Here is a 27663-nt window from a genome sequence, read left to right as displayed (position 1 = left end):
CAAAAGCATCACGGTTATTCCAGTTATGTATATGCCAAAGACATGGCTCCCAGTGTGTTCCAGCCATAGAGGGATGATCCATCACTTTTGCCTTTGCTGCTGAGAGCAGAAATTTATGAAAATCAGCATTTGGGGATTTACATGGACACACTGTGCCCTAGAATTCAATAGCAAATTTCTGATGCTCTGCTGATATTGATTAATGTTTAAGATCACCCTATAATTATGTTGTTACTATTATGTATTAAGCTTATAATACTTAATATAGAATATTCATCAGCATAATATATACAATCTCCTGTACTCATGCTTTGGTTTCATATGACAGTATATTTTTATGCTACTTTGGGGGTGGAAGGACCAGAGAACTACTTTTAGAAGAGGTAGGTATGCACCCAGATGGATTTTCTAAAGCATCTGAAAAACAGCAGTTTTACCTTTGAACTTTGAAAAATTTTCAAGATTTGAATTTCTTGTTGGAGCTATCTTCACAAGTTTTAAATCCCATAGGGTGGTACTTCCTGAGGGACAGATTCTGTTTATGTTTCTGATGTTATTGCTGGGAAAGGCATTTTCCTCTACAAATGGCTCATCTGTGCCCTACTCAGCAGGGTGACCTGCAGTGTTCACCCATTGAAACTCCCGGGTACAGAGCTATACATTATCAAAGAGAATTACCTCGAGCTTCTGCACATATAGTAAAAAATAGAAGACTAAATTGTAGCATTCTTAGCATAGGAAAAAAAGCCACCCTCTAAATAAAACGTCATTAAAGTCTCAAAGTCTGAGAAACTGTCTGAGATACTAAGGGTCAAGAAAGGTACCACCTTTACAGCAAAGAATTATTGAGCAGATGGATCTGTGCACCTGGAGTACGTGAGCATCAATATCAGGTATTACCAGGTAATGTCTGTCTGTGGTGAAAATCAGCTGTAGGAGGCAGCTTTTTTGGGGGGGCTGTTGTCCTTCCAGTATTTTTCCTGAAAGATCAGATGTTCTTGCTATTCCTTTTGATGATGATCTCATGATCATTGCATATTTTTGCTTGTACTTATTGCTTGTGTGTACAACTTTTGCACTCCTTATAAACTAATGATGTCCTACAGAGATATTTACAAAGATGACTCAGTTTAGTTGTATTTTGAACAGATTTCTTGTAATGTATCATTTATAGTGAAAGGAGAATTCATCTGATAGAGAAAGAAAGCTGATGCTCTACAAAATGTGCTTTGCTGCCAAACCCTTCATGCATATGGACTGGCTCTGTGTTTTGACAGTGTGTGAGGGGAATACCAGATGTCAACTAATCAATGTATACAGCACTCCAAAAGTGTTTCTTTACCAATAAGTTTTGGGGTTTTTTTTCTCCCTCTTGTGTGAGCTGCTGGAATGAGCTCCTTCAACAGCTCCATTTAGTTATTGCTGGGGCTGTATCCTGAACTGAAAGGGAAGAGACCCTACTTTGGGAACATGAAGTCTTGGGGAATTAGATAAGAGTGTTGAAAAAGCACCAAGTGAAGGTTTAAAATGTTGTTATAAATCACTATGTAAAAAGTCAGTCGTGTACAGTGCCTCAGGATTTATAGATCAGAAGTATAAATTTCAAGCAAGTTAAAATTTTTCCATATAGGTAGCAGAGCAGTGGACTTCAAATCAGTTGGCTCTACACCAAAAAGTTTGAAGATTTTAAATATTTATCAAGATGTACCTTTTAACCTTCACTCCTACTGCAAAGCAGCCTAAACTCTGTCCAAATCGTTAAATTAATCCTTAGTGGCCTCTTCAAAATCAAAATTTCATTTCTTTAGCATGCAAATGATACTATTAATGCCTGAAAATATACAGTACAGAAAAACCCTCATCCACCTGTCTATTTTGATCTGGTCTGAAATCTTCATCATTGTTAAACTATAGACACATGATATAAAATATGATTTTAAATTAATTATTGCAATGAAATAGCAAGAACTAGCTTTATTTGAGGGATAAAATGATTACTCTTTTCATCTGCTTTATGCTGCTGAAAGGCATATGTAGACAGTGTAAACTGAATAAGTAAGAGGAAAAGATAGAAAGATATGAAAGATTTTACTGTGACTTTGATTCTGCAGTAAGTTTTGAGATTGCCCCTTTTAACACAGTTCAGGAGGGTCAGCTTTAGAGCAGGGCTGCCGAGTGCTTCCCTTGCTTAGAGATCTTGGTGCCAGGGGAACCCTGGGGTCACCCTGGCTCCAGCTCGAGTGTCCTGGCTCATCTCCTGAACTTCCTTGGGTTTTCAGCAGCAGCTGCTCAGCGAGAGGGACTTATAGGTTCCCCATGGAAGTACCTGGTGCCTCTGCTTGTGTTAAACTGGTTTTTGTAAGCTCTCTGTGAGTGCATCTTCTTGGGGGAGCTGAGGTCTGTGCACAGCTCTGCTGATGCTGCAGCTCTCCTGGGCTCTGCTGGTGCCTGGCTCATGCTGCCCACCCATCCTGCCCCTCCCAGCCCTGGCCACACAGCCTGCATGTGACATTAGTGAAAGGTGGCACTGGGTGGCTGCCACCTTCTTGTCCAAGCTTGGGTGGATACCCAAGGCTGAGCCTGGAGCACTCCAAACCCAGCAGCCAGAAATGTGCAAGCCTGGGCTCTTGGCATGACCTGGAAGGGGAGCTGAGCACTCCTTGTGCCTGCTGCTGCCCTTCTGGATGCCAAAACAGACAAGTGAACACAGTCACGTTACGCTGTTTTCCTCCTGGCTGCTGCCTTTGTTTCAGGGGACGTGGGTGGCTGAGGGATGGCCTTGGGCAGGAGGAGTGCTCTGCCCACAGTTATCCACAGGGACATGTCAGCAAGGAGCTGCAGCTGCTGAGAGGGTCTGGGCATGAGGTCTGGGCAGTCTGCTGGAGAGAGGGCAGTGCCTGAGACCAGCCCAGAGATGTGGAACTCCAGCAGGCAAACAAACCCCTCCTGCTGCTGGGTCATGCTCACTTTGCCTTTCTCTGTTCAGTCCTGTCCAGACACTTTGGCTTTTCTCCATTTGGAGATATATTTTAAAAACCTCTTGCTGTTCTGCGTTTGGAAACTTTTTGATCATCTGCTGTAAAGTTAGGAAGTCTAGGCTGCTCTAATTGAAACTAGAGGCAAAGCTGGTGTCCTGTCACTGTCAGGTCCTTAAGTTTTCATGCAGTTAAAATGAGTAAAGATGCTGATGTGAATAATTGAATGATGAGTAGAGATTAAGTAACCTGAAAGACATCTCTTATTAAATGGGCTCCTGTTCTGGTTTTAAGATAGGTTCCATATTTTGGGAAGCTGTAGTTCAAACCTAGACAGCCTGTGGTCAGTCTTTGGTTGCTGAATGAAAAGAGAAAGGCCTCATGGAATTATTGTAAAACTGAATCAAAATACCTTAATAGCTTCAAGAAGAGTTGGAGTTTAAATGCTTCAATACTTTATGATTTTAGCGAATTACCATTTACTTTAGAATCAGAAATCTTTGTGCTGTATTTTTTGCATGCCAACTTTGCTTCAAATATTTACAATGCTTTCAATATAAGATGAACTAGAGTAGTGTTGAACTAAACAAGGACTTCCAAACAAGTGCTCGTTATGGTTGATTGCTGCTTTTGTTCCACATTATGTGAGCAATATTTTGACATATTGTAAAATAATAATACTTCAAAATACTTATCTCAGTAATCAAATCCGTTAATATTTCTTAATTTATTGATTTTGATAACAATATATATTTTTCTCTTCTGTCACAAAAATACTACCAAGTTCTGTGGTGAGGGGATGATTGGCCAGGAAAATGTTCTGGTACTCTCCAGCCTATACCCAGCTCCTCATAGACCACAAGTATGAGGTCACAGCTGATGCAATTGTGAGAATGTTTGTGATGGTTCTCTGCTCTCTGTGCTGATGTCAACACTGGGGAGAATTTTTTACTAAATAGTTACTTGCAAATAACATTTTTGACTAAGTTTTGAAGTGTTGTGTTGGATGGAAAGGATTTGGATCGTTGTTTTGCCACATAGATAATTTATGAAGACTTGAGAAAAATGGTTCTTAGTTCTCTTCCCTAACAAAGTATTCTTAAATAAAAGTTAATTATAGTGGTTTTGGTCTCAAACGTGCACATACATATTGTTTTGGTAAGCATATCTGTCAATGAATATAGAGGTCTGAGAAGGATGTAGATATCAGAGCTGAACAATCTAAACTGTAAAATCATGTTCCTGCTGGAAAGTAGGCATTTCTTGTTAATGGAAATTATTGAAATTACATTTCTGAGTTATTGACAAAATAAGAAAAGCAAATGTATATTTGGTCACATTGTCTTTTAAAAATAGCTTTCTTTTACTCATATCCACAGATCAATGAAAGATACAGAAAAAGATAACAGCCATTGTACTTACGGCAGGGAGTTCCTTCAAGCTCATCCTTTCCACAAAGCAAGCAAGCAACATTTTTTTACATTTGTTTGTACCTATGACATAATCTTTAAAATATGATATGTGGTAGCATGTTAGCAAGTCATGCTATATAGTAATAAAAAAACCTTTGAAAATGTTATCATATTTGGGTATGAGGAAAAAAAGACTAATTTAGTTCAAAGATTGACATAAAATAGTCCTCTTGTTGATATCTGATTCCAGATTTAACTGTGTGATGGGATATCATTCAAAATCCATGCTTGTCTGTATTCCTGGGTCTTGGGGGAAAAAAAAAGCAGCCTCATGTCTGAGATCTGGGAGTTATGGTTTTTGCCCTGTAAGACCACACTGATGGCTCAGTTGTTTTTTCCTGAGGATGTAATGCTGTTTGACAAGTTTCACAACTCTCTGGGCAATCACTCCAAGCTCTTTAGGCCCCCCCACCCTGCACTCCGGCTGATCAGGGATTGCAGAAGTTGAGCCACTGCTGAGGCAGGACACTGTCACTGCTGCCCTAGGAACATTGACATCCCTGGCCTTTTCTGATGCCTGCTGACATTTCTCTACATGTTGATAATTTCAAGATTGTCTAATCCACACACAACTTCCATCAGAAGTGTGTAGGTAAGGAACAGCACCAGATTTCTGTGAGGGTAGAAATCCAGTCTGAGGTGGAAAGATGCCCTCTGAAAGCTGCTGCTCTGCTGTGGGCTGGGTGGATACAGAGCAGAATGGAGAGTTATAAATTGCATATAATGCCATAGAGGGTGTGGTGAGATGGACCATGGGTGAACTGAGGTTCCAGGCAAAACTACTGAACTTTTCAATCATGCTGTTCCCCTCTCATGCTCTGGGGACAAAGCTTTCTGTAGAAGGAATTTTAGAAAATTGAAGGAAAGCAAAGGAAAGGAATTATCTTTGATACCACATGGCTCCCAGCAAATCATTTCACTTGAAGTTACAACTCTTTGTTGGAAAGACCTAGTTTTGGGAATCTGTAATCAGAGGAGATCTGAATTTTTCTAATATTTTTGTGGAGCTAGTATGGAGATAAAGCCTAATACTCCAGGAATAAATTTAAAGCTTTGAAATGGTTTGATATAAAAACAATTTATAAATTTCAGCAATATTTCTATAGTTGATCAACAAATATTAAATTCAAGTTAATTTGAAAAGAGTGTCAGCATTCTTTTGTGGAAATCAATGGAATTAAGCTGCTCTTTTAACTTCATTTTTCTCTGTCTGCAGAGACATTTACAAATTTCTAGAACGAGAAGCATGATGGTAATTTATTAAAAAAATGAGTGGAGAAAAACTTATTGATGAGAATTTTGATCATTAAGGAGAATTTTTCATAGTCAAGATCTCGTTCTACAAAGTGTTGGCTTTGCTGTGTTTTATTGAATCATGGGGAAACCACCATATGTCCCCGAGTTTCATACCCTTTATATATCTAGAATAATCATCCTCCCACCTACTGCCTTACAGTTTGCCAGAGATGCTCTGCTTTATGTAAATATAATGCTTTGTATTATACTTTACTTTTAATGTAAATAATGTAGCTTACTGTGTACCAATACACAAGAGTCAGATTGACATGTTACAGCCTGGATAAATAGCTCATCCCAATAGCCCTACTGAATATAGCATCTGCTATCCATGTGAATCACTTCTGTGCAATTTGGCCATTTTTCTAACACTTGTACAGTTAGCATGGAATATGTCAGAGTACCAGGAGCTCATATTAGTATTTTTTGAAAGACTTTATTAGGAATATTAATTCATGCTAATTTGTGGCTCCATAATAGGTAATTCTGTAATGCCCCTTGAAGGGATAAATGAAAACTTGAAGAGATTTTACAAAGATCAAGTAGGTGAAGCCTCCAGACCCTGGTCTGTGATACCTAGTACTATTGTGCTTTATGGATAAGGAAACATCTGGAGAAACATGGAAAATTCTGTTCTGCCAGCAGGCAGGAGTGAGACCTTTGTGATTTGCCCAGAGTCACAGGAATGTCTGGCAGAGCTGGGAGGAGAAACTAAATCTGTTCCAGTGGCCAGGGGAGAGGATGACTGTGGTAACATGTCCCAGTCCACAGCTGGTTGTAGATGTGTGAAGGTTCCTCTTTCACTGAGGAAAGTGAAAGCACACTGAAGGGAAGTTAATTTTTATTTCCCCATCTTTTTTATTTCCTCTGCTTTACCACAAAGAGGTAAATGGGATTCAAGGGTTAAAACGTGTAGATTTTTTTTCTGTTGAACTAACACCTATCACCATCTATGTATGCCTGCTAGTACTATAAGTCAGTCTGTAAGCTACCTAAGGAATTTTGGTTTAGATCTTTGTGTGTTATTGTGGACATCAGTGATTTTTGGGTGCAGGATCTGCCTCAGACACTGGTTACTTTTTGAGATTATTTTCAGGGAAAGAAAATGAGGTTTACATTGTTTCATCATTAGTGAAGTTGTTTGCATATTTATCTGAAGCTGAGAGTTTTAGTAATATAGTCAGTCAGTGCTTATATGTTAATTACAGAGTTGTGGGAATACTAAATTAGCTTATCCACAAATGTAAAAGGATGAGACTGTATAATGGGCACTCATTGGTACAACAGCAAGACAGTCTTATGAATTAAGATTTCAATTTCAAAGTATTTAGAAATTAAATAGGTATTCTCTTTTAATTTTCCCTGAAAATAATTGTCACAGGCATCACAATGATCAGTGTTTTCATAAGAAAAAATATTAATTACTTAAAAGAGCCCGTTGGTTCCTTACTAGACCTTCCAATCATTCTTTCTAGTTTACACAGTCTATTACTCTAGAGGGTGAAATCCAGAAGTCTGCACTCAGTATTTATGCAGTTTCAATTGAAATCAAATCCCTGGCAGCTTCAGTAGGACTTTTACCTAAACCAATTTCTGAATAAGCACTTCAGAATCTGGACCCTAGTGGAAATGTGTAATCTGAATTTAAAAAGAATTGCTCAGAGTATACAGCAAGCTATAACGTTCAGCAGCCAAAGAAGAGAATTCACAGCATCCTAGGTTTTAAATTATTAATTCCTATGAATTTGTTATCCTTTACTTTCTTTCAAAACTTTTTACTGCAAAAGGAATTATTCTTGTTGGTGGCACGTTTCTGCCAGTGACTCTTGCAGTGCTCTTCCTCAGCAGGGGGGGTTGGGTTATTTTTTGCTAAGCCACTTGTGCCACAGAACCCCAGCAAACCCCAGGTCAGCTATAATTTCTTGTGGTGGATGAAGGAATCATCCAGGAATGAGGCCCGGTCCTTATGAATCAGCACAGAGCCAGGGCTCCTCTGTGCACCTCAGGTGAAGGCTGTGTTTGAACACATTCAAATTTAAATGAACTACTTGAATAGTAAAAACTATGATAAATATTATTGGAGCATGTGAAAATGCTTCTGTATTTGTTGTTGCCTGCCATATTTAATGTCTATTTAAAGGTAGTATTCAATACTTGATCTTATTTAAGTCTAAGCAAGAATGGAATTGTGCAACATGCACATTTTGTCACCCTTCTTTGAACTTCTGTGTCTTCCATATTTTCAAGCAGCAGTGATTTGGCTAGAAAAATAATCCTTTGGGTGAATTACTTTTTCCACAATAGTCTAAATTAAGACCAGATTAATATGGAATTTCCTGGCTTTGATTTTCTTTGGCTGTGGCAGTATTGAGTATGGGCAATACAGCCCTTGTCCAGCTAGGTGAAAAAGTTAATATAGGTGACACATCTGGGTCACCATGTTACTGATTTGATCAACTGATGGTATCCAAAGAATTCTTTCCTTTCTTTGCTGCCTTATAAAAGCATGTTCTGTCTCAGAGTAATTGCCTCATGTAGGCCCAGCCTTTTCCCAAAGTTGGGGAAGAGAAATGGTCTAAGACAAATCAAGTTAGCAAGTACCTCTACTTAGCAAATATCTCTGTTTGATTTATGTAGTATGTTGGTTTCACTCTCTACAAGTTTCTAGATATATCAGTGTTGGAACAAGGGAGTAGTTCAGAGTATATTATGTAAATAAAAATAATTAAAATTATCAAGGAAAATTGTATTTAATCAAATATTGTGGAAGAAACACTACTGAATATGGTAATGCTCTCATTTTCCTTTGCATGTACTTTGCATTTTATGTGACCTAGAGTACTGAATTCTGTACTCATATGGGCTGGAATGGGTGATAAAGTACAGTAGTGAATACCACCAGTATTTGGCACTTGGAAACCAAAATAGATCTATTTTGGTTAAGTGTAAGTCTGACTTGATGTATTTGTTTCCCACTTCTATAAGGGTAACTCACCATATTCTTTTTTCAACAGAAGTCATTCTCACAGATTCCAAATCCCAAGTCCTAAAGACTTTGGTTTAATGGGTTCAGACTTCTTGGTTTAGAGAAATAAGTCTTGCAAAAAGCTGTTTTACAGGAACCTAATAGAATAACAAATGAAAAAATAGACACAATAGCAGGATGAACACAGCCTGTGCATATTTGCTTAAGAATTTAAGTCTAAACCTGTTGGTAAAGATAACAAACTTTAAAGTGAGTGTGCTGCATTATCCAGGAAACCATATGGTGCTAACAACTTTATTGCTTGGATCAGTCTACCACTCAGATGACAAACAAGTAATGAAATGGAACTTGATCATTTGTGAAGTTAGTGAGAGGTCTGACACTGGGCTTGATCAGAAGATATAGGACCTTTGCTCCCTGCCTGATACTTTCTACAAAACCTCTGTATTTTGACAAGTCTCATACTGAGACTTAAGATATTTGGAAACATGTATTTAGAGAAGTAAGGAATTATAAATGTGAGAAAATGGAAAGAACCACACCCCCTCTTAGAACAGTCTCTGAGGGCATGAGGGAAAAGGCCTTTATTTCTAGCCAACAATTGTGTTTTATCTTATGATGTTCTTAGTAGTTCTTTCAATCCCCTTGGTCTTAAATAGTATCAGTACTACAATACACAATTATCCAGTGCATATTGGAAGCTGTAAAAAAATAACTACCTTCTTCATATGTTTTCTAATAAATTTAGAAGTGTTCTCCATTCCTTAGTACAAATAAAACAGGGGAAGATAGGTTTTGAAAAGAAAGTAATTTTTCAAAATTGGGTGTTTAGCCAGCTGATAAAGGCAGATTAGTCTGTGTGGGTTTCTCTGTCGGCAGCATAGAGAATCCTCCATAATGACCCAAGCATTTTATGAGCAGTCACAGTTTCTTGTGCCATTCCTTCTGAACACCATCTTGTTCTGTACTGGAGTCAGTTAAGAAAACCTTTGAAGTACAGAAGTGAGGCACAAGGACTGGAAATTTACTGGTCATTTTTCATTAGCTACTTCTCTGCAGTATGGAACAGCATCACATAATGGCCCAAAACTGCCTGAAACCTGTCTGGTAGGCAATGTAAGTGGCACAAAATCCAAGGAGTTAGTATGCTGAGAGAGACTTGGATCCAAAACGGGAAGGTATTGCATGAATTCTTAAAATCATGCTTTTCTCTTGTTTTCTATAGGTAGGCTGGGGATATTTTTAAAATCCTCCCACCAACCTGCCAAATCACAGGATGGAGTTACTCAGTGTCTCCTTTCCATTGAATGTTTTGCCACATGCAAACTTTCATCTTCTGTTTTATGTACGTTTATGTTCTGCTAGGCTTACTTTCAAAGGTAGGTATTTTGCTAACATATGAAAATGCAAGGCAACTTGATCATAGAAATGACAGAGTTCAGAGTCCCAGGTCTAATGTCTTTGTCTAGTGGTACATTTCTTATCACAGTGTGGTGTGATGATGATAGGAATTGTTTTTTATCATTTTATACCCTGCAAATTCAGTGCAAGGAAAACTAACTTATATAATATAGGTTGCAATCATAATGGATTTTTTTTCTCTTCATTGTATGTGGATTAGAACCAAGCTGAATTGTAATATCTTTGTGATTTCTTTGCATAAGGAATAGGAGAAGGTTAAATGTATCCAATAATATTTTCTCTATGGAAAGAAGGCACCGCAGAGTGAATTGCAGCTGCTAATGTATGACACCAAAAGCCCTTTCATCCTGACTCACAGCTTCAGTGTCAACAGCTATTATCCCTGGACTAGTAGTTTACAGTTAGTGTCAAAAGCACCTAACATGCTGCTGGAAGCATGAAATAGATCAACTGATAATGAAGATTACTGCTGGTCTACAAAGTTTCCTAATCTAGCTATATTAATAATTCCTTTGAATGCAGGTGATTTTGTCAGAAGGAAACAGTCTGAGTTTAAAGGGACAGAGAAGGAGATGAGGCCCTTCTGGTGTGTTAGAGTACCAATTTCAGAGTTTTGGTTAGTTTGATTACTTTGAAATGCCAGTAGCTTGAATTAATTCTGAACTTGTTATTTTTGGGTCTCTTTCTGCTGATTTCAATAATCTTACCTAGAAGTAACAAAAAGCCCTCTCCAAAACAAACAAAAAAACCCAATCAAAACCTGCACAAGCAAGAATGCATATTTTTTTTTTAAGTTTAAACAGGAAGCTTTGGTATTTATTGAACAAAAATTATGATAGGGTATTTCATCATTGCTCTCTTCTTAGGATTCAAAATTTTTTTCATAACTTTTCTGCTGAAGGACTCAGACATAAAATTTCTTTATTTAATGACTGGAAAAGTATTAATTAATACTACTCATAATTTTATTCTTATATTCTCTCAGGTGAATTTTCAGCTATCACTACTCACTTTCATTAGGCTAAAATATTTCCTGGGTGATACTGCAGGCCACAATGGTTTGATGTATTTCAGTTCCATGTCAACATTACAGGAACTTTCCTTGGGCCGTTCTACCCTGTACCCTCCAATCTTAAATGGAGCTGCTCCAGTAAAGACACAGAATTTAAATGAATCATAGAAAACATTAAATGTGACTTCATATTTTTCCTCATTAGCTTGTGCTGGATAAATAAAAGGTACTCTATCTTGTATCAAGCTGGGCCTATCTCTATAATCCTGTAGTTTCATCTGAGCCCACAGCAAAGGGAGGCAGCACACGCTGGGCTCCGTTTTATGCGCACGGTAATCTCGCTGTGACACATTTACTTTAATCTGTCAATGATTCATGTTTGACACAGACTCGAATTAATGTTGAGAGAATTAAAAGAATAGGAAAACCTTTTATTTTTAAAATAGAGATGCAAAACAGGCAGAGTTGAATGCCTCTAGCCAAGACAATATATCAAAGAATGTTCTGTGAGATAGACCCAAAGATCAGGTGCTCTTGCCATGAGGGAGAGATATTTGTTTGGAGAAAATATATAAATAAATCCAGAAAAACTAAACAAAAATGCCATTTATGCTCCTCCCTCTAGAATGGGAACTGCATGCAATTGACATAACCAGACTGAGGCATGATGGATTAATGCACAGACAATTTCTGCAGCAATCACTAAGTACACCAAAGAAGCCAAACAAACAAATACAACAGAGATGTGTCTTTTGTTTCATAAAGAGAAGCTCGGTGCCTGATGAAGGGTCAAATGAAAAAGTGACCAGGTGAAGAGGGAGGATGCTTTCTTTAAATCTAAGATTTTGGCTTCCACTCTGTAAAAGAGAATCATATGCTGCTGATGTTATCATGATCTGGTCAAATTTGTGATGTCTCTCTCTCTTTAAGGGATGATGTTGCAAGCCTTGTAGGTTTCAGATCTACTTCATATTAGTAACTGAGAGGGTCTGTGTTGATACCACAGATGGTTACTCTTGCTCCCAGATCCAGCAGGCTGTAACTGGGCAGTATTTATAGGAGAGAGGATTTACATGTGTGTCCCAGCCAGGGAACTCACTTTCAGATTAGAACCATATTCATTTTTCCTTTTAACTAGGTAGAACCAAGACCATGATGATATTATTTATCAGCATATTATTGTTATACTCCATAAACTTGGCAGAGGAAACTGGCCTGCCTGGTCATCAGGTGAATATTTACTGAGCTAAACCCTAAATAATGACTGAAGACTTGTATTGGGACAAATATCCAAGTGAAACTAGGGAAAATTTCCCTTGAATAACAGCTTCTGAATTTTGTGTGTTCTGCTTTGGAGAAATATTGGTTGGCAGTATTTATGCAAGAGCTATTTTGACGTTGCATTAGAATTTGGAAAAAAAAAAAAAAGCAATGCCTGGCCCCCATTTTTTTATTAGGAAAAAAAAAAAGGTCCTTAATTTCTAGAAGCAAATTATCATTCTAACTCTTGTTTCCCTATTTTCTTGTCAAGGTTAAAAGAACGGAGTGTGCTGGAGTTGGGAAACTCAGTGTTGGTTGGAGTGAAGTCACCAGTGTTGCACTTCTGCACCAGTCACAACTGATAAGTTCAAAACCACATCAGGTGAGGTTATTGTACCCTTGACTTGAAATGTGAAAGTCAATGCTTGTGAATCACATATCACTGTTAAACCTCTTCCTTGTCAAATCACATATCCCTAATGAGTTTTTAACTGTGAGTTTGGCTATATAAATTGTCAGATTTCTTCTGCATTCATGCAATATGAATAGATAGGTAAAAATACCAATGTTATGGTAACTTCTGCATTTTAAGTTAAAGAAGTGCATATAATTTCCTTCTTACTCAAAAAGAATTGCTAGCAAATCAAAATAGAAAACACAGGCAAACAGAAGAAGGAATATTTGAACGAGTACATGCAAAATAATTATTCAGCACTGCAGACTACTCTTTTGCAAAGCTTTAAATAATATATGTACAGAGATTAGAAATCCCTGCGAGGAAGTTTTTAATTTTTTCCTGTATGCTTCTCTCCAATATTTTCTTTGAAGCTTGCATGGCATATCTTTTAGCTTAATTCAAAACGGTGTTTTTACATCAAAAACTGCAGCCAAACCAATACTTTTCCTTAGATTAGTTGTTCAAAGGGGAAAAAATGGTTAAAATTTGTTGTTTAAAAACATTCTGCTTCATGTTAGTCAACGTGCAATCCTTTCCTCCTTCCTCTCCAAATGTGTACATTGAGAAGTGTAGCAGTTTTGGAAATAAACACTTGTCCATACAATAGATTATTTAAAAAAAGATATCTTTATATTTCTTCAGATGTTGCATTCATTGAAAATATTTTTGCTCTAAAACAGGATAAAGAAATAGATCTTTTTCTTTAGGCAATGGATGGCCATACAGCAGTTAAAAATCCAATAATTCTTAGTTGGAAAGTACTACTAAATGGCAAAAACTTTTTGTGTTACAAAATTCTTTAGCTGAATTACAAAGTATGTGAAAGAAATTGCAGAATGATCAGGGGTTAGAAACAAAACTAGAAAAACAAAGGTATAAAGACATACTATATTAAGCCCTGCGGCAGTGCACCTTATTTATACAACAGAGAATGTCTACAGAATAAGCAACCAGCACAACAGAGGTATGACTAATAGATAGGTATGAATCAGTGGATTTGTATTCTTCTCACACATCCCTCTTCCCAAAAGCAGAGAAAATGAAAGAAACCCCCTCCTGCGCTTTCTCACACATTCATCCTTTTCAAACCTGATGCTCACAGTTATGATAGTTAAATTTTAGCTTTGGGCAGCCCAGAGTACTAATCTTGCATGACCCGTTCCAAATGAAATCGTGCCCTTATGACTCATTTGCTTTCCCTAATTTTTTTTTTTCTCTTTGAGAATCCTGTATCCAAGGACTCTCTCTATCAAAATAATAATAATTTAAAAAATAATCTAGAACCTCAATCTCATTGCTATAGATATAAACATGAAGAGGAAGAGCATAGGTTTCGATACTGTGGAATCTGGATTACCTCTAGATCACAGTTTTCCTCCTTTAATTTAGATGCATGGAAGGACATTTTCTTAATATCAGGTTTATAACTACCCCTGAGTGCAAATAAATCAATATCTAATTGCAGTACAGTTAAAATTAATTGATAAATTTCTTTTTACAGTTCTTATAGGGAGGCAACTTCTAAGAATAGAAAGTACCATCTCTTCCATGATAAATCCCAGGAAAACAGGCCTATCCCAGCTCAAAGTGGCCATCAAATCAACATTCCAGCAAGTAGCTTTGTCTCTAAAAAAATCCCGGATATTTTATCACTAATTATTCATGTAAATTCAGATCTTCCATTTTTTGTTTCAAATGTAGTACTTATGGGTTACTTGGAGTTACATGTATGGGTTTCAGCCTTTCACAATACCTCCTCACAAAAAAGAATACTTGTATTTTTTATTCTAGAAGATGTGTATCACTATAACCAGTTTGTGTGTTAAATATGCTTTTCTGTGCAGCTGGGGTTTGAGAAGGATTCCAGTGATTCATAGGCCTTGTCCTGGATCTTGTACAATAGCACATTAACCTTGGTGGAATATGTTAAAAGAACAGGGTCTTGACCTTGCAAACGTTACTGCGTGTGCCAGGCTTCCCCTGCGGGACTCCCTGCATCTCCCCTGGAAAATGCCCAAAACCATATATGGGAGTATTGATTTTCCAGGGGGAATAATGTTAGGGTACAAACCATACTCTGCTTCTTATCTTGCCTTTCCAATATAATACAAAAGCACTGACATCTGCTTTCAGCTGTGGCTGGAGATGGCAGATGAATACACTGGGCTTCTCTAAAGGATTGCTGGTTTTACCCAACCTCCTTGTGCTTAGCTGTTCTTGTTTGCCTCTGTAATTAATGACAATGTGTTTTTCTCATGTTTCTTATCTGTGGCTGGCTAACTCCAGACACAAATGCCAGATCTGATGAACCTGAAAGGGAAAGTAGGAGGGAGCAAATTTTCCAAGAGTGTTATTCTAGTTGACAGGTCTGCCTCTTGTGACATTAATAATGCTTCACAAATGTTGATATAAATCAAGATAAAGCCAGAAGCAAACCATCCATAGGCAGGATGGGGAGCCTTGGCTCTGCAGTTTTAGCATCCCCAAAGCTGATAGTAAGACTGCAGCTTTCACAATTATCCAGCTGTGAATAATTTCCTCCTTATCCCAAAAACTTATACAACAATATAGGTTCTGTATCTGCCTGTATATATGAATCACATCAGGTATCCCCAGGGCAAATCAGCAAGCTTGATGGAAAATTTGATCCAAAATACAGTGGTTAAAAAAAAAAGTATTTTCATGGATTTTGGTGGGTTCACTCTCAGTATGTCCCTGAAATCTAATTTCCTGGCTACTTCTATGAGTTTGGAGGCCCACATTTCTAGAGCAGTTTGTCATCAAAATACCAGCTTGGCCCTCCAGTCCTTATGTTAGAAGGCACATCTTAATTTTACAGAAATAAGAACGTAGCTGGCAATCTCACAGATTTATGTGCAAAATAAGTTGGTTATAGGCAGTCCTTATGCTGCTTCTGGAAGTAAGGACAAATATTAGTTCCTCTTGGTGCTGCAGGGCCTCTCTAGCTTTTGTTGGTGGTGAAGTGCTCAGTCTGAGATTAGTGAAGAACAGGGCAATCTACAAAGTACACAGGAGAGGAATGAGACTGGAGCCAAGGTAAGTGTTTGCAGAACCGTGTTAGAGTCCCTGCCTAATAATGAGATGCCTTTTGGAAGTGAAGGGCGTTACCTCTCCTGAATGTAGAATTCTGTTCCTAAAATATGTCTTTTAACACCTGCAGCTGCTGATTTTGCTTTTCTGATGCTGTATGGTTAAGACAGCAAACACCAGAGGATAATATTTTGGCAGGAACTACTCTGTCTGCACTTTTTCTTCCACGGAAGATGCACGAAGGTCAAAAGATTTCAAGGGAGGTTTTGTGGACAAGAGAGCTGCATGTTCCATAGTGGAAGGTGGATGCCACAGTAGCATTATAAGAAATTGGCACTGTTACATTTTTTTGTGGATGTTCTTGCAAAGCCCTTGTCTTCCACTAGTGTGTGGAGCTCACTCCTGACAGATAAAACTTTTTAACTCTAAAGCCATTTGTCTGTCTGGACCAGTAGTCAAACTCTGCTCACTTAACCTCCTGCCCAGCTTCTCTCTCTCCCCTCTTTTTCTTTCTGACTGGTCTCAGAGTTCTTTTCTCACTTAAGCTCCCCTGCAAATGGAGAGAAAGCTCTTCCTTGCTTTTCTACCGTTCCTGGCAGTTTTTACTCCTGGAATCTGTGTACAAACTGTTTCCTGACACCTTTCTCAGTCCCTTCTTTGCCTTGCTAAATGTACAGCCTCCATTAAAGCAGTATGTATCTCTAAGCAAAGGCGTGATCTTTTCAATTAACAGTGAAATTTGATGTAAATTCTAGAGCAGTAATTCCCTCTGAGGTAGCTGTTGTCTGCATCATTTAGATCTCTGTACCAAAGAGGGATGTTGTTCAAATCTGAACACTAAGGATCATAAATGCATAGACAAAAATGCCCTCTAGACCTTGAACTTTCCAGGAAACCTTAATTTACTTCCATCAAGGTATAGGGAAAAGGCAATTAAATGGCTCAACATCTGCATTGCCTACTGAACTGCATTTGCTGAGTTTAATGCAGCGTTTGCACCTAGCAGAGTAAATCAGCTGTGCAGCAGCTTGAGCTTCTGATTATAATAAGATAGGACAATACCCTACCTGCATGACATGAAGCCACATCTCCAGCAATGCCATAAGACTGAGACAAAGGAAAAAGAAAATTTGAATCTCTGTCCTTGAGGAAAATGGGCCTTGTGGAGACCTTGGAAATCTATTTGGCTATTCTGCAGTAAAGCAAGAGAACACCCCTTACTGACTCTTTCTGGGCAAGAGTTCTGATCACAGCTATTACAGAATGGTGAAACTCCATGGCATGGAAACTTCTTTCCATGTCCATGTCTCTCTTGATGGTAAACATTGGAAATATTGTCCTTAAAACACTTCCTTGGGTTGTACACTTTAGTAGATTTTTCTGACGTTACCAGAGTTAAAAATCTGTGTTTTTACGATGTAGATCTACATTCTTGGATTCCAACCAAGTTCCTTGCAATTTTGGTTTACCTTCAGCAGGCCCTTAAGTTTCCAGGGAGCAGAATACGACAATTTGAAAAGGGTTTAGCCTCGTTTGGAGTTGTCTACCAAACTATGACTGTCTCTGTTCCCCTAACAATTGCTTCAGTCCTCACTTGAAAGAAGACTTTGCCACTTACTATTGCACATATTACAATGTAAAATTGTTTCTTTCATGCAATCTTGGAACATTTCACTATTTTTTAATTAATAATTTACTTTCTTTTTCTTTAAATGTAAATAACCTCCCAAACAACATCAGATGATGGATTCTCTTCATTTATATAACCTTGACTTTACCAGGTGCATTTATCCCAGAAAGGCCTGGCAAGCCCCAGGGTTCTCATTTTTCTTGTAATCTCCTTTCATTGGCATCTAAAGTAGCATTAAGTATACAGACATTTTGACCTTGAAGTCTTCTCAATAGAACAGACTAGCAAGACCCCTTAAATAATAAAAGAGGCAGTTCATAGTTTTATGGTTATAAAATAAGATCCCATTTCTTTTCAAATGATGTGGTGATTTTTCAGTGTCTACATTTACTGTCTCTTTGGAGACTTACAAGTTTGTTTCTTTCATCTTCTGAAAACACAACTAAAGTTTAGAAGGCATCCTCTTTTTAAAAAAATGTACCCCATTTTCTTTTCTGGAAATGCTAGTTCTCTTTCACCATCTATGCCCTTTCATTCTTCCTATAATAAGCACTCCTCTTTTTCCTTTTACTTTTTTCCCTTTTTCTTGACAAAATTCTTTGTGTTTCATATTGTCATGCTCTGTTTTGACTAAAGATCCTCAAGCATTTTGGATATTCAGTATTAGTCCTTAACTGCTCACTGCACAGACTTCATAAATACTATATTAGCTTTCTCTTTAACAAAAAGAGCCAAAATGTCCTATTTTTATTAAGAGTACAGTGATGAAAACTCATGTAATTTACTTTTGTTACAGTCTCTCATTAAGAGAAATGGAAAGCTGATTTTATAGTCTGAATTGGTACCTTGATAATATAATAGCATATGTCTCATTGACAGAACACAATAAAATATATTTCATTGATACAACACCCCAGTTTCATTTTAATAAGTAAAGAGTTCACAGTATTCCAGACAATTCATTCTGTGATCAAAGTGTTGGCAGAGATTTAAAAAAAACGTTGCCTGCTGGACATATTCTCCTACATTTCTCTATGGCACAAAAAGCATTTAGGACTAATTACCATTGCCACCTTTAGAAACCATGACTTGAAAAACTGGAAAGAGAAGAATTCAGACCCCACCATTGTGGCTGTGTGGCCATGACATCTGCAGGGCCAGGGAGCAGCAGTCTGTGTCTCTTTGGGATGGCTCCAGGTCTGCCAGGAGAGAGGCTCTGGCACAGCAGGGCAAAAGCCTCCCTGGGAGCTCATGGCCTCTCCAGCAGCAAGCTCAGTGTCTCAGGTGCCTCTTCTGGGCAGGGCTGCAGCTCAGAAAGGACTTGTGGCTTTTAAAAGGGGCTGAAATTTCCGGGGTTTTTGGGCAGAGCAGATTGGGTACACTGGCAGGAGGATACACAAGGATGGAGTGGGGGGTTTGTGGGGCCTGCAGAATTGTATTTTAGATATTGCAGTTTGGGAACCATTATTTTGATGTAGGAAACTTTTCTTCAGTGAACCTACTGCTGAAGCAAGCTCTGTGCCAGGTTACCACCGAGTGATTTACTAACCCTTGAAAAGTGAGAATGGCACAGCTCAGTGGCCTGTGTAAGCTTCTTGTCCCTTAAATGGCAGTGTATGAGAATTTTATATTCTCCCTCCGTGCTTCTCTTTTCACACTCAGTTGTTCATTCTTCACATTCTCAACTTTGTTTTCATCCAATTTCTCACTGGAGTTTTTCTCTGCTCCCTCACTGATCGTTCATTTGTAGTCTCTCCTAAGCAGAATAACAATCAAGTGACATTCAATTTTGTACCAGCCTTTTCAAAATAGTGTGATTTTAAATTAAAGAGCTTGAATATACCATCTAAAAATCTGTATGCAGATGTGTTTTGGATAAATCAAAATTAAAATATTTAGGGAATTGTTTAAGAATTGCAGCTTATACGTGAATTTACAAGGATAGTCCTTAGCCTTGAAAAAACCTTCACTGGAATTAAAATTGTGCAATGGGCCAATCCCACTAGAAGACATGCTGCAGATAATAGATAATTTTTAATGTAGGATAAAATGGCAGAGATTGCATGTTTACTCTAGGTTGTAAAATTATGTATCATTATATTGTTTATCCATATTTTTGTATGTCTGTTAATTGTATATAAATGTGAAGATTAAACATATAACATTGGATAGGAATTTGTGTGCAGGTAGAATTCAGTTCCACAATACCACCACAGACAAAATCACTGTCTCCAAACTATCCACGCATTCTTCAGCAAATAAATTGACATGTGGTTAAGTCCTTCAGTTCCTTTGAAAAGCAGGCTTCTGGGCACATGCTGATGTAGATAAAAGTAGTTTATGGTCTGAATTGAGATATATGGGCATAGTCCACTGAAAATTTACTTGTTGAATTCAGCATCCTGCGAGTGTGGATGTCTGAAAGACTGGACCTTATTTACACGTGTAAATTCATTTAGGATTCTCTAGTAAAAGGTTTTAGGTGTATAAAGCTTCATCTGCAGTGCTAAATGATATTTTTACAACGTGCCCATGTCAAAATCAACTGCAAAAGTTTTATACAAAGTCAGATACCTCATCTAGTGTGTCTAATAGTTCTGATATGTGCATATGTTATGAGTTATAGGTACAATAATTCTGGCTTATTTCACTTGTATAATGCTACGTTTGTGAGCTGAAGGCCTGGATTCTGTGGTGCATGTAACCAGACCAGGGTAAATCCAGAGAAATGCTTTATCTGGAGTCATCTTCTCTAGACAATTCTTTTGCACTAAAGCTACTTTCACAGTGATGTCTTCAGAAAAATGTTTTGAAACAACCATTCAGATTATCATATGAAACAACTCATGCAATTTTATCCTCTCACACAAGATTTAAATCTCTCTTGAAAGACAGTTAATTATTAATGATTCTTCTCCAGAACCAACCAAATTTTTAAAACTAAAGCTGATATTAGCCCCACAAATGAATGACATCAATTGAAATGTACTTTTTTTTCCCAAGGTGATTGATGTAATTTCGTATTAAAGTGACCTTTGTTAGAAATGTTTTGACTATAATGATTTCCTGTCCTTTTTACTCAGCAATCAGAACAGCAGAACTGGCATCAGCCTGTTTCAGCTGCTTGCTGTTGATGCTTGAAGGGAAGCAATCTGCACTGAATGCCTGCCTGAAGGATGGGCAGTGGCTACAGGTGAGTGTCAGCAACAACGACCAATGGAAATGTAAAATCCCAGCTTGAAAGGGTAGTAAGGAACCGGACCTGGGCCTCACACCACTAAAAGTACAGACAAATTGCTATCTTGAATTTAATTCTTTTACCTTAAATTTCTTAGTAAGAAGTTTTTTTCTCAAAGGAATTGTGTTTCTGACATGTGTATGGGCTGATTCATATTTTTATAGGCTGATCTTCTTTGTGTTGGAAGTCTGGCACCTAGAAAACCTGTGATTTATGCTCGTGAATGATACCTATTATATAGTTATAGAAACATACCTGCATCTGTAAAACTGATTGATAGCTCCTTATATGAAACCATCTTATTACGAGTGACTGGAAGTGCCGAGGATGGCAGCGATCCTTTGCAGATTCTCTGGATGAATGTTGTTTAAAAGATATTTTCGCTTAACAGGGAGCAGTACAGTACGGGAAGCTGCTTCGTTCCTCACACAGGGCACCAATTGACGGTGGAATCGCGACTGATGGAAGCGTCAGTCCCTTGTTATCTTAAAAGCTTTCACAGCTTTGTGTCTGTACACTTCCCACGGGCAGCTCCATGCAGCACTGACTCCTCTCTTCCTTCGGGAGGTCTGGCTAACTCCCTCCTGTGCCCCATACAACATCTTATCCTTCCTGACCCTTCCTCTTCACAGCACAGCCACCAGCCTCCAAGTGCCCCTGGACCAGCTAGCCCACTCTTCTGTAACACCCATCCTCACTGGGCACAGCTGGCACCTATAAGGGGCAAGGCTGCTCCTGCTCTTTGGCAATAAGCAAAGCTGCAATTTATCAGGGGCAGGATTGCCTTCAGCACTATCTCTATTCTCTTATAATCCGTCCTCCCACAGTACAGTAAAATTTTTCTGTGTGAAATTAATTCTAAAAAGCATGAGTCGAAACTTTGTACTGTTCAGGAAAACACAGTTACAAAAAAAAGTAATGTCCATTCCCACTTCAAAAGAAAAATTAAGAGTAGTCCTAAAATTAAGCTGTGACAGGTGCTTGGATTAGATGCCCCAAGTGACCCACTGGTTTTAAAATGTGTAGGCAGGCCTAGTTTAATTTGAACACTGTTAAATATCATATCCATACAGGCAGAATACTGACAAAGATAAACTCACTATAGCAGATGTTGTTTTTTTATTCTTTATTTTCTTACTTTTCCTTTAGAGAAGAAAATAATCTTTAACATGTAGGTCCCCTGTTTGTAGGAAGTGATGTGGCAATACTATTGCCATGCTATTCTTTCAACTGTGAACTTTTTCATAATTCACTGTGATCTGAATATTTTAGTAAATAAATAAGAAATACAGAATATAACAGAATTAAAAGAATCTGTTTAAAAATAAGGTTGTAATTACAAGCTACCAGGATTTATTTCATAGAGCATATGGCTTCTCTAATTAAGAGGAAGCCTGTTTTTTTTATCCTTTTAGCTGCATATAATACTCTAAGTTCTATTCATGTGCGGCCAAACTTGTCAAATGTGCTTGCTTTTGCAGCTAAATTTTTGCTCTTGTTCAACCCCCTCTTATCAAAGGCTGAAGTTAAAAAAAGTGCACACAACATAGAATAATATTGAGCTTTGAAGCTAATGCTGGACTTTCTTTTAAAATTCGTCCCCTCTTCTAATTTTTTTAAGTTTACTGTCCTGAAGTTCAGTGCTCCCGTCTATTTGAAAGTGTTCACTTGATGCTCATCCTTGATTTAAGGCTTCTGTCTCCTAGTTTTTAGGTTAATAGGGTGATGCATTTATTCCATTATTATTGCCATGTCAGCTATTCTGAACGTTATTTGAAGGATTATATTAGGGATGGTCTTGGCTGTTGCAATAAAGTATAGGATACTTTGCATACTTTAGAAAGCAACATTTTGTCTTCTCTGTTGTCTACTTAGTTGAGAAAATTCCCATGTGTTTAAGTAGACTAACAATCTAGGAACAATATTTTAAGAGAAAACTAGGCCAGAGCTCACTCCAGAATTGTTCCTTGCTTTGCTAAGTGTATCTACTGGAAGCCCCAAAATTGCCAGCTGTTAATTGTTGTGAATACTTGGTGGCCACATTGTGTTTTGGTTTATTGTCTGTTCAGAATGGGAGAGGATTAATGGAGCATTTTAGTCACATGCATCTGACTTTGTAGATAGTAAGATTTTAGTGCTGAACCCTGTCTTACTGGGTCATAGAGCAGAAAGGACATTGCAAATTACACTAAGCTAGGAAAAGTAATTGGCCTTGTGTGCAGGGTTTTAGGAAAAATGTGTCTCCTGGATGCACCCCTCTGTGTCTCTGCTCTTCAGTGCAGTGTGTCTGTGGGTGTGTCTGTGTCTGCTCCAGGGAGCCCCAGGCTGGCACAGCTACGGGCTCAGCCCTGAAAGAAAAGGGCCTCAAAATGCCTGCTTTGGTTTAATTTGATTTCCTGGCCAACACACCAATAACGTTATAGTTTTGATTCGCCAATTTAAATATATTTATTTTCTTTATTTATATTTTATTTCTGTTGTGAGACAGAACCAGGAGCAAAAGTAAGGCAGGGCTAAAACTTAAAAGGGTGTAAAAAGAAATTTATTAACTACACAAAGAAAAAGAAAACAGTAAATTCAGAATAAGATTTTTAGACCACTTCTTTCTTCTTTTTCCCTTTCTTAACAACTACAACATACAAAGACACTTCAGTTCAGTGTAACCAGCTCAATGCCTTAGCTTGGAGATCTGCAGAATAAGATTTGGCACGTGTTTCTTAAAGCTGATCCTATGGCAACTTGAGCAGCTGCTGATGATCCTGTGAGGCTTTTGACTGAATAACTTCTGGAGTATCTAGATTTTTACAGTAGGAGAGTGTTGGTACCTCTGGGAATTGATGTTAGATGCTATCCAGAAGTTGCCCTTACCCTCCTCCAGGAAACAATGAATTTATCAACTGATAAGTTTTGTTTCTTCTGCCTCCAGCCTGCTACCCTTCCATTAAATAGCACTGAGTGCTCAAGTCATCCTCCTGCTTTCGGTGGGGGAACTCATGTGAGATCCACTGCCCACAGGGAGAGTGGCACGATCAGCATCTGAATTGCCCACCACTTGCTTGTTATGACATTAGTGCTTATTGCCTTGGGTTTGCCCACAACTCCCACTTATAAAAAAATCTAAACCCAACCGAAACCCCAAGCAAATAAAAATCCCCCCTTCAAAAAAGTAGAAAAGTAATGGGAATTGCAGATTATTGATGTCTTTCTCTTATTGTGTTTGACTTTTTTGTAATGCAAGCCTACCCACACTACTCTTATATTTATGAATTCACATGCTAGGCAGTCTTGTAATGATTTTTTTTTGGTAACAACAAGTCCAACCGTTCTCTTTGTATTTATTTTGTACATTGGCTTATCAATAAATCATTCAAATGATCTTAGTCATCTACTGCAACGTGAAGAAGCTATTCTTTGTTTCTGTCAAATCTGCTTCTGAAGTTATCTGTTCACAGGTATATGAATATTTATACAGGTGACATTTTCAAGACATTTTTGGCCCTAGATTCCTAATGGAGAATAATATTCCTGATTAAATGAGTATAGATTGTTTTCTTTTAATTTTCTATGAAACATTATCACTGCACATAAACTACTGCTTTGTTCACTCGTTTTGATCCCCCATAATATAATCACATGCAAAAATTATAAGTGAGCTATAAACATTGGCGAATTATAATTAAAACCAGATTTAATAAGGTGATTTTAGCTGCTAATTGCCTTCTTGAATTGAAATCTGAAGATTCATGCAGGATGTCTTTAAGGAAAGTCATGTTAGGTATAAAATTTGGGAATATATTCTTTAATGATGTCAGTTAAGAGGAAGGAGGTGTTGAGCTCTATTCTTAACACTGATGCTGCCAATGTCTGCAGTTGAGATTCACCCAATTATTGCATTACACATGGAGAAAAATGTCATGGACTTTGCATTCAGCTCCTGGGTCTGACCATGTTCTTTTTTTATCACCTCAGGTTCTCACTGGGAAAGGGCTGTAACAAACATTGCACTGGGATCTGTTGAAATGTGTCATACTTGATCAATTTTCTGTAAAATGTGCAGAGGTCTCTGCACAGGAATGGCACTTAGGAAGTTATAACATATTCACAAATAAGTGTTTTTTTTCAAAGGAAACCTTTAACAAGGTGCTTCTGGGATGTTATCCATTCTCTGCAGCATCCTTAAACACCATGCTCAGGGTCATCTTCAAAAGCTGAATTTGTGAGTAAGCATGAAACAGATTTGTCAAGCTGCTGTCCACAAAGTGCTCAACAACCTGCATGGTGAAAGGTGGAGGAAAAAAACAGATGCTTATAGCCTGAACACTTACTACATTTCAACTATCAATTTTAAAAAGTGGATTATGTTGTTTAAATAAAATAACATAAAATTAATATGAGACTGAGGAACTGTCCCATTTGATCATATTGGAGTATTATAGAGATAGTATTTTGTGGTTTTGTAGAGTATTTTGTACTCTATCTATCCATCCATCCATCCATCCATCTATCTATCTAAGCAAAACACCTACAAATAATCCAGTGGCTGAAATTGATGGGTCCCTTGTGTCACAGGGCCTGTTGTGTGAACTCTCTGAAAGGAGCCTTTGTTTCCACAGGCAACAGAGCTGCTGTGGCACTATGGATCAAACACATCTGGATTTACTTTTATGCCTCTGAGGTAAACAGTTGCCTGCTGCACTACATAAATACTGAAAGAAAAGCTGTCTTTCAGGAAAAGACCTGACCAGCATGAACTGAGGGTAACTGCAGGCTGCTGAGGAGAGCCTGGTGCAGGCAGCTCCTGGGAGAGCACTACATGTGCTGCCATATTTGCCTTTTCTGTCATTTAGTGCTCTAGCTTTTTTCTTGTGTATTTCAGAGCTTCAAGACTAATAGAAAAAAATCTTTAATCTGATCATTTTTCCTTCCCCCACATCCAGAGAGAATATGTTTTGGTTGTCTTGTCACAGTGGGGCTGGAGATAAAATTATCAAATGTTTCTGCTTTTGACTATTTGAATTGTAGAATTAACTGCACCTTCTGATCTCAGCCAGCCCAAAGTGTTTGATACAGCTAAATGGAGAGTTTTAGAAGACAATGCAAATCTGGCTGGGTTTTGAAAGCATACCGTTTCATTTTAACCTGAGTGAATGAAATTAAAGCAACATGTTATAGAAGGCAGCACACTAAAAGTGACCTTTAAATAAAAAAATGAGATGTCTTATGATTGTTGTTGTACAAGAAAAATTAACCACGAAGATCAAAGAGAAATGTTAGCTACCAATAAGTTATGTCTGGGTTTGCTGAGTTTGCTTATTCATCTGATTAAAATTATGCCATTCCATGCAATCTATGTTTATTTTATTTTGCACTTCCTATTTGTCTTGCTAATGGTTTTGTTCTCTAAAAGGTTGGCTTCCAGAGGTGCAAGCCACTGAGACCTGATATATGCTGCTGATTTGGTACAAGTGGAGCCTAATCCTGAGTTAAGTACACAAAGTTTTACAGATGTTATGGTGAGAATTTTTTGGTTGATTTTAATGGTATCCACTGTCACATTTCTGAAGCCACTGTTAACCTGAAAACAATCAAACCCATCGAGTTTCTGTCTCTGTGATATTAGATTGACACTCATAAAATATATTTGTTCTGCTGCTAAAAACGCTCTCGGTGTTTATTTATGCATCCTAATGAAAAGTAAGCCCTCGACGTGTAGGCAGAAGTTTGTGAGAGTGCTCAGAGCATGGAAACTCTGCTGCCAGGGCTGCCTCCCTCTTACAGGGGGGATTTGTCCCATGACCCTCATGTCCCTGCAGAGGTGGCACCGTGGCATCCCAGGTGCCCTGTGCTGAACGAGGCTCCTCCTGCTCGCCACGGGAGACCCAACCTGTCCCTTCCTGACCTCCCTCTGGGCCTCCTTCAGCATTCTGCTTCTGCTGGAGTCACTTCCCTTCAGAAAGGGGGGAAGGAACATGCCTTTTGGTCTGTGGCTTTCTCTGTCAGAAGAGGTCAAGTACCGAATATTTTTATCCTAGCTGCTCTTGTCATAGAAATACTCCTTGAATTCATATAAATGCTCTGTTTATTTGTTCTGATTAAGGCTACTGAATAAATTAATTATTGAGAGCAAAATTAAAAATGTCATTTTAAGGTAGAAATATGTGAGTAGGTGATAATCCCAAAGTGATGAGTACAGTTTGCATGGCAATGCTTTTTTTTTTTTTTTTTTTGAGTCCTGTGTCCTAGGTCTCTACATCCTTTTTTGGTTAACATGAAAGCTCTTCAAGGTCAGCAGTGCCATACAGGTAATGATGAGCCTGGGGAAGGCTTATGTTAAATGTGTCCTCAGTGTTCAGGTTAATCTTTTCATTCGTGATATTTTTATTTCCATAAATGGATACATGGAAAGACATTACCTGTGCCAAAAAAGTAATTTTTATATCTTTAAATATTATGGTGGTCTATTTTTCAAATAAGAGATTAATTTATGCATTAAAAACTGTGACATTAACAATACCCTAACTTCAAGCATTTTATTGAGGAAAATGTAAACTCTGGTTAGTGCAAGCTTGTATAGATGTAAAAAGTAAAGAGATAAATAGAAATAGGGCAGCTTATCTGCACTTTTACGTTTAATCCAAAATTGCATGTTATTTTATCTGACCCAAATAGGTGGAAACAATAAGTTAGTGAGTTGAACAGATTACCAGTGTCTTGAAAGTGGAGATCAGTTTAGATACTGCTGGGCTGATACTGCTGTAGTCCTTATCTGATCTTGTGAGCTCTGCCTGCTACCTTCACTTTCCATTTATTTTAGTGAGATGCTGATTTTTGTTAGCATGAGTAGCACTTGGTGTTATTTTGTGA

General features: G+C 38.0%; 1 long non-coding RNA gene across 7 annotated transcripts in view; it reads left to right on the top strand.

Annotated features, from left to right (window-relative positions):
• The window catches only part of LOC106858582 (uncharacterized), a 276548-nt gene that overhangs the window by 94259 nt on the left and 154626 nt on the right, over positions 1 to 27663 (top strand). For all 7 annotated transcript variants that reach the window (XR_015805485.1, XR_015805484.1, XR_015805486.1 and 4 more), the window contains exons 2-5: positions 12695 to 12805; positions 20645 to 20754; positions 25413 to 25474; positions 26207 to 27101. This is a non-coding gene — a long non-coding RNA (uncharacterized LOC106858582). The remainder of the gene's footprint in view (positions 1 to 12694; positions 12806 to 20644; positions 20755 to 25412; positions 25475 to 26206; positions 27102 to 27663) is intronic.

The sequence above is a fragment of the Sturnus vulgaris genome, chromosome 9 (genome assembly GCF_052056855.1).
Source record: "Sturnus vulgaris isolate bStuVul1 chromosome 9, bStuVul1.hap1, whole genome shotgun sequence".
In the NCBI taxonomy this organism is placed as follows: Eukaryota; Metazoa; Chordata; class Aves; order Passeriformes; family Sturnidae; genus Sturnus; species Sturnus vulgaris.
This window is presented reverse-complemented; position numbering and strand designations above follow the sequence as displayed.